This window comes from Hypanus sabinus, unplaced genomic scaffold, assembly GCF_030144855.1.
Source record: "Hypanus sabinus isolate sHypSab1 unplaced genomic scaffold, sHypSab1.hap1 scaffold_221, whole genome shotgun sequence".
Classification (NCBI taxonomy): Eukaryota; Metazoa; Chordata; class Chondrichthyes; order Myliobatiformes; family Dasyatidae; genus Hypanus; species Hypanus sabinus.
In genome coordinates, this window is record NW_026780320.1 from 77,566 (window position 1) to 98,217 (window position 20,652).

Sequence of the window (20,652 nt, forward strand, 5' to 3'; positions counted from 1 at the left end):
AAAGTTCAGATGCAACATCACTGACCAACTTCACCCAATTCCCTAGTTAACTCTTAAATAACCTCCAAAATACTTGCCAGATATGATCTCCTATTGGGCAGTGTAGATGCTGACTTCCCCATAACCAACGTCCAACCGCCCGGGATTTCAGCTTCACTACAGACTCAGAAAATTCCGATCCCAGCTGCAGAATTACCAACCTGGACTGAAGACCGTATACTGCCAGTACCATATCCTCAGAGTCACCAGCCCAATATCATCACCCATACAAAGATGCTTTGGTGATTTACCGTGGTGTTCCTGCCATTTCCGATTGACAAAGTACGATGAAATTGGAACCTAATGACCCTCTGCCGGGGCTGGTGCTCAGGCTGGTTCCCCGGTCTGTATAGAGGATGCGGATACACTTCAGCCGGAACCCAGCAGATAAACCGAGCACATTTGATCTCTGTGTCATCGCTGTGTGGGATCTTGTAGCAGGAACAAAATGTAAAGTTATAAAGTAGAAAATGATGGGAACTCAGTACATCAGACTACATCTCTGAAAGGAGAAATGGTGGAAGACCCAGTTCCAGAACTGAGACTGTCCAAGATGCTGCCGATCTGCTGAGCGTTTCCAGTATTTTCTGCGCTTCACTTTAAATTTCCTGCAACTGGGGTATTTTCTCCCTCTTCATTTTAATGCACAGATAGTAAACTGATTGCCTCCCTAAACTGTAAATAACATCACACCCCAACTAATATGTTAGTTCTGAATTCATTCCTACCCTGGTGTAGTACATCCCACACAGCCAATACTCACAGCATCCCTTCCTCCCACTATCATTCTGTTACATTTGCTCCCGAGGCCACTGACTCTACGCTGAGAGGCGGTGACCACAGCGCGATGAAAAATGTGCAACTCTTCTTGCAGCTATAGTGGGCCGTTACAATTCCCACCTGAAAAGGAATTGTGCAGGCTATTTGAAATCAGTTCTATGTTTATAAACACTTTTTTCTATTCACATTCTTCCGGAGCGTCACTGGACAGGAACACTGAAACACCAAGTGAAAAACAGCAGGAGGAGGCCATTCAGCCCCTCAAACCATCAACAAGATGGCGGCTGCTCTCCCATCTCAGCCACATGTTTCTGTCCGATCCACATTGCCTCGATCCCTTCCGTCTCCACACATCTGCCGGCCTTTGTGTTCGTTTTATGTGAAGACGATCACTAAGGTGTGGCTCCTCCACCCTCAGGGCGGTTTCATCTTGACACAAGAGGAGGCCGTTGATCGAAACGTCGGAATGGGAATCAGAATTAAAATGTCCGGCCACTGCAAAGTCCCCCTTGTGGCAGATGATACACAGATGCTCGACGAAACGGTCTCCCAATTGATGGTGGGTCTCACCAATGTAAAGGACGCCGCATCGGGAGCACGGGACACAATAAATGTCCCCAGCAATAGATTCGAGATGAAGTGTTGCCTCGCCCGGAAGGACTGCTTTGTGTCTCTGAATGGAGGTGAGGGAGGAGGGGTACGGCAGTTGTAGCACTTAGGCTTATGCAGGGATAAGTATCTGGAAGAAGATTAGTGAGGGGAGATGAATGAACAAGGGAATTGTGGAGTGAGTGATCCCTGTTGAACCCTGTTTGTGACATCCTAAACAGATTTGCATGAATGCAATCCCTACATTCATTAGTTATCCATTTACTGCAACAGAAACGTTATATATTCCATACAGTGAATGCTCAAGGCATCCGGGCACCCACACCGGTTCCTGAGGTCACTGAGGGGCGGTGACCAGAGAGCGATAAATATGTTCAACACTCCATAGCTTTGGTGGGCTGTCACCCTGGTGATGGAGGAACTGGCTCAGCAGAACTAACTGAAAATAGGAAATAAGGAATTCAACTTCACATGCTCTTTTTCATGAATTTATGAACATTTGGAGAGGCAAGGATTTATTACGAATAGACAGCTTGGCTTTGACAAAGGCAGGTTGTGCCTTACCGGCCTGATTGAATTTTCTGAGGATGTGACTAAACACATTTACAGAGGTAGAGCAGTAGATGTAGTGTATACGGATTTCAGCAAGGCACTTGATGAGGAACCCATGCAAGGCTTATTGAAAAATTAAGGAGGCATGGGATCCAAGCGGACATTGCTTTGTGGATTCAGAAATGTCTTGCTCACAGAACGCAAAATTGTTTGTAGATGGACGTCGCTGACTAGGGCTGTTCCTCAGGGATACGTTCTGGCACTACTTCTCTTCGTAAGTTTTATAAAGGACCTGGATGAGGAAGTGGAGGGATAGGTTAGTACATTTACTGATGACACAAAGGTTAGGGGTATTGTGGATCGTTTGGAGGGCTGTCGAGGTTATAGCGGGACCCCGATTGGAAGCGAAACTGGGCTGAGAAGTGGAAGATGGGAGTTCGACCCAGATAAGTGTGAGGTGGTTCACTTTAGAAGGTAAATATGATGGCAGAATATAGTATGAATGATAAGACTCTTAGCAGTGAGGAGAATCAGAGGGATCTTGGGGTCTGAGTCCATAGGACACTCAAAAATGCTGCGCAGCCTGACTGTGTGGTTCAGAAGGCATACGGTGCATTGGCCTTCATCAACCTTGTGATTGAGTTCAAGTGCCAAGAGGTAATCTTACTGTTATATAGGACTCTGGTCAGACCCCACTTGGAGTTCTGTGCTTGGAGTGCAGTTCTGGTCGCCTCACTACGGGAAGGATGTGGAAGCCATAGAAAGGGTGCAGAGGATATTTACAAGGATTTCTCTGGATTGTGGAGCATGCCTTATGGGAATAGGGTGAGTGAACTCGGCCTTTTCTTCTTGGAGACCTAATAGAATGATGACTGGCATAGATCGTGTGGATAGTCAGAGGCTTTTTCTCAGGGCTGAAATGGTTTACATGAGAGGGCACAGTTTTAAGATGCTTGGGAGAAGGTACAGAGGCAATGTCAGGGGTAAGTTTTTAACTCAGAGTGGTGAGTGCGTGGAATGGGCTGCCGGTGACGGTGGTGGAGGCGGATACAACAGGGCCTTTTAAGAGACTTTTGGATACGTACATGGAGATAAAAAGAAGAGGGCTGATGGGTAACCCTAGGAAATTTCTAAAGTAGGTTCATGTTTGGGAGAGCACTGTTGCGCGAAGGGCCAGTGTATTATGCTGTGGGTTCTCTATGTTTCTCTGCTTCTGTGTTCTCAGTTCATCCCATACAGTCAATGCTCACAGTATCCTTTCCTCCCACTATCATACTGTTGCATTTGCTCCTGAGGCCACTGTCTCTGCACTGAGAGGCGGTGACCACAGAGCGATAAAAAAATGTGCCACTCTTCTTGCAGCTCTAGTGGGCTGTTACCCTGGAAACAGAGGAAGTGGCTCACCAAAAATAACCGAAAAGGGAAATAACAAACTCAGCATCGTGAGTTTAATTATGATAAAGTTTAACACTGCAGCCATTTTGAATCGAAGAATCTAAAATTGTAAAGTCGGCTTTTAACGTGCTGTTTACAATAATACTCTGATAGTTCTGGCTAACAAAACATGACAATAGTTAGCGATAAATAATATATTAACCTCTGCCGTGAATATACCCAGTGACAGCCCCATTCACCATCTGTTGCAACAAACTCCACAGATCGATTACTCTTTGGCTGAAGAAGTTTCTCTCAGTTTTGAAGGGAAGCTTGTTTATTCCGAGGCTGTCCTCTCAGACCCCAGACTCTCCGTCTGATGGAAACATCCTCCACCTGTCCACTGTCTCCAGGCTGTTCAGCATTCTGTGGGTTTAAATAAGACTCCGTCCCCCTCTATACTTCTGAACTCAATAGAGTACAGGCCAAGAGTCATCAAATGCTTGCCATACGAGCGGTGATTGATACGTTCGTGACCCAAGGTAGATGGAGTCAATTTTTGAAAACCCAGCACATTTATTTTTCAACATAGTCCCCTCCTACATTTACACGCTTAGTCCAGCGGTCGTGGAGCAAACGCATCCCTTCTTTGCAGAATTCGACATCTTGGACCTCCAGAGTTGGCCGACAGTAAGAGTGATTGATAGGTTCATGGCCAAAGGTAGGAGACGAGTTATTCAGCTCTCGTTACATGCACGTTCAGATCAACTCTTTGATCTAACTCATCTCCCACCTCAGGCCACAGACTTGTCAATCACTCCCCCCCGCCCGTACAGAAACCCTCTCGTTCCTGCGATTACTCTTGTGAACCACGAGAGCCACAGTTGTACTGAACACATCTGCTTCATTTCCAACGATTGACAGACAGGAGGCAATGAGGGGCGAACACCAAACTCACGGGTCTATTTCTACTGTTGCAAACACGGTACAGCCCATTTACTCACAGCCTCTCACTGTGAGGGACGGGGTGCTAACTCATCCTCTCCTCGGTATGGCAGTCATTTCTTCCAAAGAAACTCCCGAAACAAACATCTGAGCCCAGAACAGAAATACTGGCTCAACACCTCATAAACCCGGGCAGCTTGAACCCCGGGGCCATTGTACTTGGATCTAAAACTGTGATATCTCAGGACCTAACCTCACAGGGTCACACAGCTGAATCTGCCACTCACCGACCCCCGAATCCTCACACATCGTCCCCGCATCTCACACTGCGTGGTGTAATCAGAAATTTCCCCATAGCCAATGCCCAGCACCCCGAGGCTTTTGATACACTCTGAAAGGAGGAACATCCAGCCCCCATCTGTGGAAGTACTGACCTGGGCCAAATCCCAGATACTGATAGGTCTAAATGCCCAGTGTTTCCCAGGTAACAGCTCAATCCGCAACTCGCCCAGGAGTCCTTGTCGCCAGTAATGTGCTGCAGTGTCCCGGCCATTCAGAGTTCAAACAGCAACACTCCGACATCAACCTGTGGCAGAACGGGAACCTGATGAACCTCTGACTGGGCCAAATCCCAGATACTGATAGGTCTAAATGACGAGTGTTTCCCAGGTAACAGCTCAATCCGCAACTCGCCCAGGAGTCCTTGTCGCCAGTAATGTGCTGCAGTGTCTCGGCCATTCAGAGTTCAAACAGCAACACTCCGACATCAACCTGTGGCAGAACGGGAACCTGACTGGGTCAGAGATACTGATAGCTACATAGGCCCAGTGTTTCCCAGGTAACAGCTCACTCAGCAACTCGCCCAGGAGTCCTTGTCGCCAGTAATGTGCTGCAGTGTCTCGGCCATTCAGAGTTCAAACAGCAACACTCCGACATCAACCTGTGTCAGGACGGGAACCTGATGATCCTCTGACTGAGCCAGAGATCGGGCTAGAAAACCTGGGCGCGAGGTAACAGCAGGCTCGGTACATCAGATTGGATCAGTGGAAAGAGAAACTGTGGAAGACCCAGTATCTGAACCGGGACTGTCCAAGACGCTGCCCGATCAGCTGAATGTTTCCACCATTTTCTCTTTTTACTTTAAATGATGCACAACTATTAACTGATTACACGATATTTGTGACGGTCAGAACAAATTAGCACAAATGTAATACCAATGTTCATTAGTTTTCTCTTCAATCCAATACAGGGATAATTCAGTCAATGCTCACAACATCCATCCCACCCCATTATCAATCTGTATTCTCTGCTTTCAACCCTCCTTCCGACAAAGATTGATACAGCAGACATTTTAACTTTGAAGATGAAATCGCAATGGCTGTCTTTAACTTACTACGTGCTATATTCAATAAACCCTCTGGTAGTTCCAGGTACAAACACCGATTTCAGTATCAACTCTGTGAGGCAAAAATAAGACAACGGTAGAAGAGAGATTGTTGATATATAATCGTTGATGGGATACAGGCTGGACAGATGTTAACCGAGATGGTGTATATATCTTTGATATGGTGGAATACAGGCTGGAAAATGGTTGACCAAGATAGGTACACTTACATCCTTCATATACATGAGTAAAAATCTTTAAGTTTCCGTCTAAATATGCATGTGCAATTTATAGTAATTTATAATAAATAGTATGTTCAACAATAGAACATAAAATACGATTTTGTCAGCATGAATTAATCATTCTCATAGCCTGCTGGAAGAAGCTGTCCCGGATCCTGTTGGTGTCCTGTCTTTTATGTTGCGGAAACACGAGGAAATTTGCAGATGCTGGAAATTCAAACAGCACAACCAAAATGCAGGAACACAGCAGGCCAGGCAACATCTATAAGGAAAAGCATTGTCGACGTTCTGGGCCGAGACCCTTCGTCAGGACTAAGTGAAAGGAAAGATAGTAGAAGATTTAAAAGTAGTGAGGGGAGGGGGAACAGCGAAATGATAGGAGAAGACCGGAGGGGTTGGGATGAAACTAAGATCTGGAAAGGTGATTGTTGAAAGTGATACCGAGCTGGAGAATGGAAAGGATCATGGTTTTGGGAGGCCGAGGGAGAAAGAAAGGAGCAGGGGGAACACCAGAGCGAGATGGAAAACAGGCAAACAACTAAATATGTCAGGGATGGGGTAGGAAGGGGAGGGGGGCATTAACGGAAGTTAGAGAAGTCAATGCTCATGCCATCAGGTTGGAGGCTACCCAGCCGGTATATAAGGTGTTGTTCCTCCAAACTGAGTTTGGATTAATTTTGACAGTAGAGGGGCCCATGGATAGACATATCAGACTGGGAATGGGACGTGGAATTAAAATGTGTGGACACTGGGAGGTCCTGCTTTTTCTGGCGGACCGAGCGTAGGTGTTCAGCGAAACAGTCGACCAGTCTGCGACGGTTCTCACCAATATCTAAAAGGCCACACTGGGAGCACCGGACGCAATATACCACACCAGCCGACTCACAGGTGAAGTGTCGCCTCACCTGGAATGACTGTCTGGGGCCCTGAATGGTGGTGAGGGAGGGTGTAAGGGCAGGTGTAGCACTTGTTCCGCTTACAAGGGTAAGTGCCAGGAGGGAGATCGGTGGGAAGAGATGGTGGGGACGAGTGGACAAGGGAGTCGCGTAGCGAGCGATACCTGCGGAAAGCAGAAAGAGGGGTCTAGGGAAACAGGTGCTTGGTAGTGGGATCCTGCTGGAGGTGGCGGAAGTTACGGAAAATTATAAGTTGGACCTGGAGGCTGGTGGGGTCGTAGGTGAGGAGAAGGGGAACCCTATCCCGAGTGGAGTGGCGGGTGGATGGGGTGGGGGCAGATGTGCGGGAAATGGGAGAGATGCGTTTGAGAGCAGAGTTGATGGTGGAAGAAGGGAATCCCCTTTGTTTATAAACGGAAGACGTCTCCTTCGTCCTGGAATGAAAAGCCTCATCCTGAGAGCAGATGCGGCGGAGACAGAGGAATTGAGAGAAGGGGATAGCATTTTTGCAAGAGACAAGGTGGGAAGAGGAATAGTCCAGGTAGCTCTGAGAGTCTGTAGGCTTATAGTAGATATCAGTAGATAAGCCGTCTCCAGAGATGGAGACAGAAAGATAATGAAAGGGGAGTGAGGAGTCGGAAATGGACCAGGTAAATTTGAGGGCAGGGTGAAAGTTGGAGGCAATGTTAATGAAGTCAACGAGCTCAGCATGCGTGCAGGAGGCAGAGCCAATGCAGTCGTCGATGAAGGAAAAGAGGGGGACGGATAACCGTATAGACTTGGAACATGGACTCTTCCACAAAGCCAACAAAAAGGCAGGCATAACTAGGACCCATACGGGTGCCCTGGCTACACCCTTGGTTTGGATGAAGTGGGAGGAGCCAAAGGATAAATGATTGAGAGTAAGAACTAATTCCGCTGGGCAGAGGAGAGTGGTGGTAGAGGGGAATTGGTTAGGTCTGGAATCCAAAAAGAAGCGAAGAGCTTCGAGACTGTCCGGGTGAGGGATGGAGATATTTAGGGACTGGACGCCCATGGTGGAAATAAGGCAGTGGGGGCGAGGGAACTTAAAATCATTGAAAAAATACAAAGCATGAGAAGTGTCACGACCATAGGTGGGAAGGGATTGAACAAGGGGGGATAGGACAGTGTCAAGGTATGCAGAAATGAGTTCGGTGGGGTAGGAGCAAGCTAAGACACTGAGTCTACCTGGACAGACAGGTTTGTGGATCTTGGGTAGGAGGTAGAAACGGGAAGTGCGGGGCGTATAACGTTGGTGGCAGTAGATGGGAGATCCCAAGAGCTGATAAGGTTGGTAATGGTGTGGAAGACTGCGGCCTGGTGCTCCTTAGTGGGGTCATGATCGAGGGGTAAATAACAGGATGTATCAGCGAGTTGCCGCTGTGCCTCGGCCAGGTACAGGTCAGTACGCCAGACTACAACAGCGCCCCCCTTGTCAGCGGGTTTTATAGTGAGGTTGGGATTGGTGAGGAGGGAGTGGAGAGCAGTTTGTTCGGAATGAGTGAGGTTGAAATTGGAACAAGGTGTGAAGTGGTGAAGTCGAGTCTGTTGACGTTCCGTCGCCAGTTAGCAATAAAGAGATCCAGATCAGGCAGAAGACCAGAGTGGGGTGTCTATGAAGAGGAGGGGGGTTGAAGACGGGAGAAAGGGTCATCGGTGGGGATGGGAGAGACCTTGCCAAAATGTGAGCTCGGAGACAGAGCCGGCGGAAGAAGAGTTCAGCGTCATGGCGTAGGCGGAACTCGCTGAGGTGTGGGCGAAGGGGGACAAAGGCGAGGCCCTTACTGAGGACGGCTCGTTCTGCCTCAAAGAGTGGAAAGTCAGAGGGGATGGCAAAGACCCGGCACGGATGAGAGCCGGGATCAGAGGAGGGAGGGGGAGGGAGGCTGATTGAGTCATTGGAGAGGGGAGGGTTGGGCTGAGAGAAAGATGGAGGCTCCGAGTTTCCAGCGGTTAACGGTGGGATCTGAGGGGCAGTGGATTGTAGAGTGCTGGTGGTGGAAGGGGAGACGAGAGTCACAATCGAAGCTTGTGTGGAGTCGTTGGAGGCTGCTCCCACCCCCAACGATGACCCCCTTCTCCTGCTTAAATTTCCAGCATTTGCGGATTTCCTCGTATTTCTGTTATCATTACACCTTTCCAAGATCTGTTTCCCTATCTGCTCCTCCATATACCTGTTACTATTGGGCGGACTATAAAAACACCCAGTAAAGTTATTGTCCCCTTGCTGTTCCTAACTTCCATCCGCAGAGACTCTGTAGACACCACCTCCATGGCCTCCACTTTTTCTGCAGCCGTGACACTATCTCTGAGCAACAGTGCCATGTCCCCACCTGTTTTGCCTCCCTCCTTGTCCTTTCTGAAATATCTAAGACCCGGCACTTGAAGTAACCGTTCCTGTGTCTGAGCCAACCAAGTCTCTGTAATGGCCATCACATCATATCTCCAAGTACTGATGCACGCTCTAAGCTCATCCGCTTTGTTCACAACACTCCTTGCAGTTAAATGGACACATCTCAAAGCGTCCGTCTGAGCACCTCACTTCTCTATCAGCTGCCTCTCGCACTATCTACAAGTTTTGTCTATTTGTGAGCCAACCTCCTCTTCCCCAGTCTCTTCAGTTCCGTTCCCACCCCCAGCAATTCTAGTTTACACTCTCCCCATCAGCCTTTGCAAACCTCCCCGCCAGGATATTGGTCCCCCTGGGATTCAAGTGCCGCCCATCCTTTTTCTACAGGTCACACCTGCCCCAAAAGAGGTCCGAATGATCCAGAAATCTGAATCCCTGCCCCCTGCTTCAGGGCCTCATTTATCCTTCACCTCATTCTATTCATATTCTCAATGTCGCGTGGCACAGGCAGTAATACCGAGATTGCTACCTTTTGGGGTCCTTCTTCTCAATATGCTTCCAAACTCCCTATAGTCTTTTCTCAGGACATCTTTCCTTTTCCCACCTATGTCATTGGTGCCAATATGTACCATGACCTCTGGCTGTTCTCCCTCCCACTGCAGGATATCTTGGACGCGATCTGAAACATCCCAGACCCCGGCACCTGGGAGGCAAACTACCATCCGAGTTTCTTTCCTGTGTCCACAGAATTACCTGTTTGACCCCCTGACTATAGAGTCTCCTATCACTACTGCCTGAGTATAGGCAATGTTTCGGGGGTGGAGGGGGGGGTAGTGAAGCAAGGAGCTGGAGGTCGGTTGGCTAAAGGACTGGAGAAGGGAGAATCTGATAGGATTCTGACAGAAGGCCTTGGATGAAAGGGAAGGAGAAGAGTCACCAGAGGGAAGGGCAGGTTTGAAGATATAGTGAGAGAGCCTTCTAGAACTTCCGATAATTATACCCCTCCACCATTTTCCTTTACCAGCCCGACTCCCATTTCCGTCTCTCACCTTCCCATCGTCTTCCTCTGATGTTCACCCCCCTCCCTTCCCATTCTTCAGTGCAACTGAGAAAAGAGGCATTTCCACGTCCAAAACCGTTTCTTATTGTCAATCTTGTGACATCTGTTCATACGATTTCACAATATCTGGCACGGCCGCAGATTTACAGTTTGACAGAGATCCGTTACTTCAAACTGAAATGAGGAAAGTCAACACCATACACTAACTTACACTAAAACTGAATTTCCACTCAAACTTTGCCTTTGCACTTCGCTACAGATGCATATGATATGGAGAATAGGTTCCCACTACCCAAAACATGTATGTCCCTAATAACGTTTGAATGAAATAACTCCCACTCCTCCACTTGAAGGAGGCTATGGCAGATTATCCGCAGATAACCTGAAAAGCCGCACGTTCGGCAACAGACTGGTGAAAACCCCTGGGTATAGGCTCCACTGAGATTACATACATTTCTTATGGGAAGCAGGACCAGCAAGATACTCTAATCAGGCCAATGCTATATATAATTGCATCATGACCTTTCCCGTCAGTGAAGGGAGGTATTCAGAACGTATTAAACACCACGTTATCAAACTGCTTGTATACATTCACTGGCGTTTGAAATTCCATCACCTTGTCTTCCTCTACATCAACTCTCTCGAGACCCCCGACACTCATTGTGAATATATCAGCCCTACTCATCCATATATGGTAATCAGCCCAAACCTTAATATTGATCTTTGTCTGCCCTTCAATATCCATTTGACAAATTGATCAGTTTCATTATCAGTTTCATTCCAGAACTGATAACCTTCTACTGCGACGTCAATCTAGACACAGTGAAATGCTTTTCTTGCGTGCCATTCGGTGCAGGCAATTCAATACATAGGTATATCAAGGTGCTGCGTCAGGAAAAACTAAAACAATGTTGTGTTGTATTTATAGAGCAAGTGCAGTTCAGATTGCGTAATAAATAAATCCGACTATCTACCTCAACGACACAACGAAATTCCCCAATATTCATTGCTGCTGGTTTCACCACACAAGTCGATCCAAACGGAAGCAGCCCATCAACAAATCAATAAGTTCCAAATTTTTTCACGTCGCGGACAAGCCCCCAATTTTGTTACGATTTCGTAACGTACCAGCATCAATAGATTATACACTGAGTCAGGTTTTAATGTTAACACCATTACCTTAGTTAGTATCTACTTATAATATAGCAACTTAAACAAGATAAACAAAAGTTAACAATGTTATTTATGTGTGTGTGTGTGTGTGTGTGTGTGTGTGTGTGTGTGTGTGTGTGCGTGTGTGTGTGTGTGTGTGTGTGTGTGTGTGTGTGGCTTCAACACTCACCATACAAGCCTGCGACTCTCCTAACACCTGTGACACCGCTCCGTGTAGATGTGCTCAACGGTGTGAACGGCATTACCATGAGGGAATTAGCCGCATATACACTGAGTCGGGTTTTAATGTTAAAACCATTATCTTAGTTAATATCCACTTATAATATAGCAACTTAAACAAGATAAACAAAAGTTAACAATGTTATTTATATGTGTGTGTGTGTGTGTGTGTGTGTGTGTGTGTGCGTGTGTGTGTGTGTGTGTGTGTGTGTGTGTGTGTGTGGCTTCAACACTCACCATAAAAGCCTGCGACTCTCCTAACACCTGTGACACCGCTCCGTGTAGATGTGCTCAACGGTGTGAACGGCATTACCATGAGGGAATTAGCCGCATATACACTGAGTCGGGTTTTAATGTTAAAACCATTATCTTAGTTAATATCCACTTATAATATAGCAACTTAAACAAGATAAACAAAAGTTAACAATGTTATTTATATGTGTGTGTGTGTGTGTGTGTGTGTGTGTGTGTGTGTGTGTGTGTGGCTTCAACACTCACAGTACAAGCCTGCGTCTCTCCTAACACCTGTGACAGCACTCCGTGTAGATGAGCTCAATGGTTTGAACAGCATTACCCTGAGGGAATTATCCGTGTCTCCTATCCTTTTGTGTGATTTTACATTCAAAGTCATTTGGATTTTCATATCCTAATGCTACCAATGAATCCGCTCTTCAGAAAACCTCTGAAGAAGTTTGTTGAAGTTTTAGATGCCGATTCTTCGCAAAATTCTAAGGAAGTAGAAGCGCTATCATGATTTCTTCATAATTGCACTCACATACTGGACCTGGGACAAATCCTCTGAAATGGTAACAGCATGTGATGACCCTCTGCACCTGTGATCCTCCAATGAGGACTGGTTCTGGGATCCATGGGTTCATCTTCCTGAAGTCAATAATCAGCTCCATGGTCTCGCTGACATTGAGTGAGTAGTTGGCACTACTCCGACAGATTTTCAGTCTCCCTCCTCTATGCTGATTTGTGACCACCTTTGATTCATCCAATGGCAGTGATGTTTTCAGCAAAATTAAATGTGACATTGGAGCTGTGCATAGCCTCAAAGTCAGAAGCACAAAAAAAATCAGAGGGAATAAACATAAACACTACGGTATACACGTACTGATGGCTAATCTGGCAATTTGTTTGCAAATCTGTACTGACTGGCGTCTGCAACTGAAGAAATCGAGGATCCAATTGCAGAAGGATGTACTGACACCAGGTTCTTGCAACTTACTGATTCCAGGATGACTTATTGAATGCTGAGCTGCACTGAACAGCATCCTGATGTATGCATCTTCGCTGTCCAGATGTTCTAGAGGTTGAAACTTGTTTGACAAGGGTTTGACAAGGTTCCATACGGAAGGTTGGTTAGGAAGGTTCAATCGTTAGGTATTAATATTGAAGTAGTAAAATGGATTCAACAGTGGCTAGATGGGAGATGCTAGAGTGTAGTGGTGGATAACAGTTTGTCAGGTTGAAGGCCAGTGACTAGTGTTGTGCCGTAGGAATCTGTATTGGGTCCAATGTTGTTTGTCATATACATTAATGATCTGGATGATGGGATGGTAAATTGGATTAGTTAGTATGCAGATGATACTATGGTTGGTGGTGTTTTGGATACTGAAGTAGGTTTTCAAAGCTTGCAGAGTGACTTAGGCCAGTTAGAAGAGTGGGCTGAACGATGGCAGATGGAGTTTAATGCTGATAAGTGTGAGGTGCTACACTTTGGGAGGAATAATCTAAATAGGACATACATGGTAAATGGTAGGGCATTGAAGAATGTAGTAGAACAGAGTAATCTAGGAATAATGGTGCATAGATCCCTAAAGGTGGAACCTCATGTGGATAGGGTGATGAAGAAAGCTTTTGGTATGCTGGCCTTTACAAATCAGAGCATTAAGTATAGGAGTTGGGATGTAATGTAAAATTGTACAAGGCATTGGTAAGGCCAAATTTGGAGTATTGTGTACAGTTCTATAGAAGTCTACTGTACATACAGGCCCTTCGGCCCACAATGTTCTGCCAACCTTGTAACCTGCTCTAGAAACTGTCTAGAATTACCCAACTGCATAACACTATTTTTCTGAGCTCAATGTACCTGTCTAAGAGTCTCTTAAAATACCCTATTGTATCCTGCTCCACCACCGTTGCCAGCAATGCCTTCCAGACCCACCACTCTGTGTGGAAAAACTCCCCTGACATCCCCCCCCCCCTACCTTCTGCCAAGCATCTTAAGACTATGCCCCCTCATGTCAGCCCTGGGAAGAAAGCCTCTGGCTATCCACATGATCAGAACCCCTCATCATTTTATACACTTCTATCAGGTCACCTCTCATTCTCCATCACCCCAAGGAGAAAAGGCCAAGCAAGTTTGCAGCAGGTAAGTTTAAAGAATTACTTTTTGAAAGATATTAAGTGTAAACTCTCCACTTTGTTTCAGTCTCCCCACTCAGAAGTGTCCAAAAGCTACTTCACAAGATGCAAGACCTTGAAATGAGCAAACACTGAGGGAATGTGAGTGACTTTAAAGAGCTTGGATACTGACAGCACATCACCAGACCTGGACTGATCATAACTGGGTCTGATAGAGGCATAACTGGTACCTCTGGGCACATTCAGTATCACCCCAACCATTTCCTACCTTTCTTTGTACAGGTATATAATATCTAAAGGACCAGTGTTTGAGTAAATGAGACTCACCAAACTTTCTCCTGACTGAATCAATGGAAACCCTGAGTCAGATGGGTTCTCTCCAGTCGGTGCTCTCAGTCCTCGGGCTGGTTCACTTGTTGCTGTTCCCTCGTCTTCAGTTGTGGTTTGCTTCCAGTTGTGGGCTTTTCTTCCAATAAATCTCTCACTGCAGATCTAGCTTTAACATGAAAAATAATAAAGCATGTTAACAACACAAAGGAGAACAAAACATTACTACTCAATGTTCCTAAAAATAAAACTCACTGAAATTTAAACATTGAAGACAAATATAATGATCTGAGTGAACAAATCTGTAATTGTTCCTCACACGTCACAAAACAATATGGGATAAGAAGGAGCCATCATTCAGTCAGGAACAGAATTTTGTGATTTGATCCATCTGGTCTGCCTCATCATTCAACCATGGCTGATTTCATTCCAACACCAAAATCCTGCCTTCCTCCTGTAACCCTGAAGATACAAGGAACAAACACAAATATATTAACCTTTGCCATAAATATACCCCAACAACAGCTTCATCCACCGTCTGTGGCAACAACTTCCACAGATCAGTCACCCTTTACTTGATATTCTCCTCATCTCAATTTTAAAGGGAAGCATCTTTATTCTGGGACTGTGTTCTCAGATCCCAGACTCACCGTCTAATGGAAACATCATCTCCATGTCCACTGTATCCAGGCGTTTCAGCATTCTGTAGGTTTCCTTAAACAAGCATCACCCCACCCCCACTGTCCCTCGTAACTCCGTTGAACACAGGTCCATGACCATTGACTAACAGACAGATGACAGTGAGGGGAAATTTCCAAATACACTTTGAACACTGAACCGCTGGGTCCAATTCTACTGCTGCAAACATTTAATGGCCTCCTTTCCCTGTGAGGGATGGTATAGGAACTCAGATTAGCAGTGACTGCCTCCAAAGGAACCCCAGAAAGAAACAACTGAGACCAGACCAGAAACACTCTCTCAACACCTCATGAGCCCGAGCAGCTTGATCCCCAGATCCATTTCACCAGGGTCACAATCTGTGATCGGGTCACACAGCTGAACGTGTCACTTACCGACCCCAGAATCCTCACACATCGTCCCCACATCAGGGATTCCCCCACAACCAATGTCCAGCAACCCGAGACTTCTGATTCATTGAGGGAGGAGGAACATTCAGCCCCAGCTACAGAAGTAATGACCTGGTCAAATCCCAAAAACTGACAGTTCCATATACTCGGAGTCTACACCCCAGGTTTACAGTCCAAGCACCAATTTCCCAGGACTCCCTTGCGGCCGGTACAATGCTGCAGTGTGTCGGCCATTCAGAGTTCAAAAACTAACACTCCTGCATCAACCTGTGTCAGAATGGGAAGCTGATAATCCTCTGACTGGGCCAGATATCGGGCTGGAAAACCTGGGCGTGGGTCACCAGCAGGCAGGAATACGTTTCACATTGTCTCCAGCAGATAAACTGAAAGCATTTTATCATTATCCGATTGTTAAATGAGATCTTGCCCAGTACAATTGGCCGTCGCATTTCCTGTGGGCTAACAGGAATAACAGGCTTTTCATTTCAAATTGAAATTAAATGCTGGAAACTCGGTACATCAGATTGGATGTGTGGAAAGAGAAACTGTGGAAGACTCACTATCAGAACTGATGCTGCCCGATCTGCTGAACGGTTCCAGCGTTTTCTCTTTTTACTTTAAATGATGCACAACTATTGACTGATCACAAGATGTTTGTGACGGCCTGAACAAAGTTGCACAAAGGTAAGTCCCACATTCATTAGTTTTCTCTTCATTCTAACACAGGGTTAATACAGTCGACACAGTGAACGCTCACAACATCCTCCGCACCCACTATCAGTCTGTTACATCTGCTCCCGAGGCCACTAACTCTCAATGAGAGGAAATGACCGGAGAGCGATAAAACTGTGCACCACTCCCTGCAGATCCTGTGGCTGTTCCTGGCAACAGAGGAATTGCCTCTCCAAACATGACCAAAACAGGAAATAAGACTCAACTTTAAATACTGAGAGTCACCGTCTGACATAGATTAACACAGCGGCCATTTGGTAACTTTGAAACTAAAATTGTGATGACTGTCTTTATCCTTCCTCATTCTGCATTAAATAAATCCTCTGGCAGTTCCAGGTAACAAACACTGATTTCAGAAATAACTCCGTGAGGCAAAAGACTTCACAATGACGGCAACGGTAGAAGAGAGATTGTCGATATTTATCATCGAGGTGGTGGGTTGCAGGCTGGACAGAGGTTGAACCAGATGTGCAGGGATTAAGCAGATGGATCGGGTGGGAGCAGGGATCAAGGACGATCACTGATGGCCCTCCGGCAATACACAGATACAGCATTAACAGTACATACTACTATGTACTAAAATGACAAAGATAGAGCAACAGGAACTTTGGCATTTACCCTTCTCCCTGAACCAACTTTTATCAACACATCGTAGAAAATATCCCCAGGTTCGAGGTGAAGGTCTCACAACCCGGACAGACCCCGGTAGGTTTTGTTCAGGAAGCGGGGTGAGACCGCGAGTTCGGGGAAGTTACTGGGACTCACTGCCCAGCATCGGTCGGGACCGAACTCAATACTCACCGCATGGATCTTGTCGGTCCCGCTCCGCAGAGAATGATCCGACCGGCCCCCCCGGCTCGCCGCCCGAGGGGGCGAGGACCCTCTCCCGATCCGGATCCCGTGGACAATCCACCGCTCCAGACCCGCTTCAACACAAAGAAAAAAAATCACTGCCCAGCCCGGGAATGTGAGCATGCGCAGTGTGCTTATTGCGTCATCAGAGCGTGGGCGGGGCCTCGGAGACAAATCCGCAGATACTGCCGATTCAAGTCAAGTCACTCTTATTGTCATTTCGACCATAACTGCTGGTACAGTACACAGTAAAAATGAGACAACGTGTTTTTTTTTCCAGGACCATGGTGTTACATGACAGAGTACAAAAACTGGACTGAACCACATAAAAAATAACACAGAAAAGAAAAAAAAAACTACACCAGACCACAGACCTACCCAGGACTGCATAAAGTGCACAAAACAGTGCAGGCATTTCAATAAATAATAAGCAAGACAATAGGGCAGTAAGGTGTCAGTCCAGGCTCTGGATATTGAGGAGTCCGATAGCTTGCGGGAAGAAACAGTTACATAGTCTGGTGTGAGAGCCCGAATGCTTCAGTGCCTTTTCCCAGAGGGAAGGAGGGAGAAGTGATTGTATGCGGGGTGCGTGGGGTCCTTCATGATGCTGTTTGCTTTGCGGATGCCGCGTGTTGGGTAAATGTCCGTGATGGCGGGAAGAGAGGCCCCGATGATCATCTCAGCTGACCTCACTATCTGCTGTAGGGTCTTGCGATCCGAGATGGTGCAATTTCCGAACCAGGCAGTGATGCAGCTGCTCAGGATGCTCTCAATACAACCCTTGTAGAATGTGATGAGGATGGGGGGGGGGGGTGGGGTGGGAGATGGACTTTCCACGGCCTTTGCAGAAAGTAAAGACGCTGCTGGGCTTTCTTTGCTATGGAGCTGCTGTTGAGGGACCAGGTGAGATTCTCCGCCAGGTGAACACCAAGAAATCTGGTGCTCTTAAAGATCTCCAGCGAGGAGCCGTCGATGTTCAGCGGGGAGTGGTCGCTCCGTGTCTTCCTGAAGTCAACAACCATCTCTTTTGTTTTGTTCACATTCAGAGACAGGTTGTTGGCTCTGCACCAGTCCGTTAGCCACTGCACCTCCTCTCTGTAAGCTGACTCGTCATTCTTGCTGATGAGACACACCACGGTTGTGTCATTGGCGAACTTGATGATGTGGTTCGAGCTGTGAGTTGCAGCACAGTCGTGGGTCAGCAGAGTGAGCAGCAGTGGACTGAGCACACAGCCCTGGGGAGCCCCCGTGCTCAGTGTGATGGTGTTGGAGATGCTGATCCCGATCCGGATTGACTTAGGTCTCCCAGTCAGGAAGTCTAGTGGACTGAACCATAAGAGAAAGAGAGAGACTGGAAAAGCTGATCGCTTCAGTTAGTCGCAGCTGAGGCTTGGAACTCTCCTATGCCCACAAGAGTGGGTTGATCATCGGTACACGGAACCACAACGAATGTGTGTGGCTGCCACTTCGTATAATCCATAGGAGTGGGTTTTGGAATATCTGGTGTTAACCCTTGTCTGGGTATGTTGTGTGGTAACCCCTGGAAGACGGTATTCCGTGACTGGTCACTTTCGCTGTAAACTGGTATGTGGACGGATTCAACGAATAAGAACATCGTCGACGGTTATTTTGATGTAACGGTCTTTTCTATACGTTTCATTCTGGATTACAAATATCTCTCTATTTGTTGTGTGCTAATCCGTCCACATACAAGTTTTTATATATTTTTCAAAATATACCTATCTTTTTAACTAAAAAAAATTCGATCAAATTGACTCACTTATTTCTTCCTTTATTTGGAACAATGAGAGTCCAAGAATTAATAAGAATCATTTACAAAAATCTGAAAAAGATGGTGGACTTGCACTTCCTAATTTAAGAGTATTATTGGGCTGTGAACATTAGACAATTCTGTTTTTGGTTATATTGGCTTGATAAGAACCAAAATCCATTATGGGTTGATTTTGATTTGGAATTAAAAGCAGTTAAATAATTTCATTTAACTTCAATATTAGGAGCTCCATTACTTTTACATCTCTCTAAAATTCCAAATTTAAATCTTTACCCGGTTATTAAACAATCCCTACGGATTTGGGTTCAGTTTCGTTTCATTAAAAAATTTAAACAATTTAAGATGACTAGTTTTTTACATCGAAACTTCTTATTTATACCTTCAACAACTGACCCCATTTTTCTCCTATGGAAAAATAAAGGGATCCATTCTTTTACCCATTTATTTTGTGATGGTCCATTATGATCTTTGAAGAGTTCATTAACAAATTTTCTCTCGCTCATACACATTTTTTTGCAATATGTTCAGTTTAGACTTTTTTACAACAATATTTACCTAAGATTCCATGTTTACAAGAATCTGATTTGTTGGATACAATTTTGAAAGTGAATCCCTTCGTGAAAGGTTCCATTGGCAGAATTTATAATTTATTTTTGTTACAAAACGAGAACCTATCACTAAAGATTAAACAAGATTGGGAGAGAGAACTTATTATGACCTTTGTTAATGAAGATTGGCTTCGAGTTTTGAAAAACGTAAATTCTTCTTCTATATGAGCCAACCATTGTTTAAGTCAATGTAAAACTAGTCATCGTTATTATTTAACTAAGGAGAGACTATCTAAAATATTTCCTAGTATAGACAATTGCTGAGATAGATGTAGAACTGAAGTAGCTACTTTGTCACATATGTTCTGGTCATGTTCTTCATTAAAATAGTTCTGGAAATCTTTATTTTCTACAAGTTCTACCGCTCAGAAAATAAATTTACAACCTAATAGATTGACTGTTCTATTTGGAATAGTTCCACATCATATTCAGGGTATTTCATCTTCAGATCAACATGTAATTGCATTTGTTACACTACTGACAAGAAGGGCTACTTTATTAAAATGGAAAGATATTTCTTCCCCTACATTAATTGAATCGTTTTCTCAAGGAATGTTCTGTCTTAGTGTGGAAAAAAATAGAAGTAGAACCTTTGATCCTCGATTCGAATTTGAGAGAAGATGGGGTTCTTTTCCCAAATATCATAATTTGAATTATGCTATATGGTTTCCTTCCATTATTTTATAAATATGAAATGACGGTTGATAGACAATAGACAATAGATGCAGAAGTAGACCATTCGGCCCCTCGAGTCTGCACCGCCATTCTGAGATCATGGCTGATCATTCACTATCAATACCCAGTCCCTGCCTTGTCCCCATATCCCTTGATTCCCCTATCCATCAGATATCTATCCAGCTCCTTCTTGAAAGCATCCAGAGAATTGGCCTCCACCGTCTTCCGAGGCAGTGCATTCCACACCTCCACAACTCTCTGGGAGAAGAAGCTCTTCCTCAACTCTGTTTTAAATAACTGACCTCTTAGTCTCAATCCATGCCCTCTGGTACTGGACTCTCCCAACATCTGGAACATATTTCCTGCCTCAATCCTATCAAATCCTTTAATTATCTTAAACGTTTCAATCAGATCCCCTCTCAATCTCCTCAATTCCAGCGTATACAAGCCCAATCTCTCCAATCTCTCTGCGTAAGACAGCCCTGCCATCCCAGGAATCAACCTAGTGAATCTACGCTGCACTTCCTCAATTGCCAGAATGTCCTTCCTTAAACCTGGAGACCA

At 45.6% G+C, this 20,652-nt stretch overlaps 1 protein-coding gene across 5 annotated transcripts in view; it reads right to left on the minus strand.

The window, feature by feature from the left end:
• LOC132387796 (NACHT, LRR and PYD domains-containing protein 3-like) overlaps window positions 1–17,142 on the minus strand; it is a 90,537-nt gene extending 73,395 nt beyond the window's left edge. For 2 of the 5 annotated variants that reach the window (XM_059960169.1, XM_059960172.1), the window contains exons 1-2: window positions 16,963–17,140; window positions 14,342–14,510 (exon numbers count right to left, since the gene is read on the minus strand). The gene's annotated coding sequence lies outside the window, so the exon portion shown is untranslated. Of the gene's footprint in view, window positions 1–291; window positions 2,273–14,341; window positions 14,511–14,596; window positions 14,724–16,962 lie in introns of those variants that run through there. The other 3 variants (XR_009510014.1, XM_059960170.1, XM_059960171.1) reach the window with 3 other exon arrangements.
• Window positions 17,143–20,652: the final 3,510 nt, after the last annotated feature.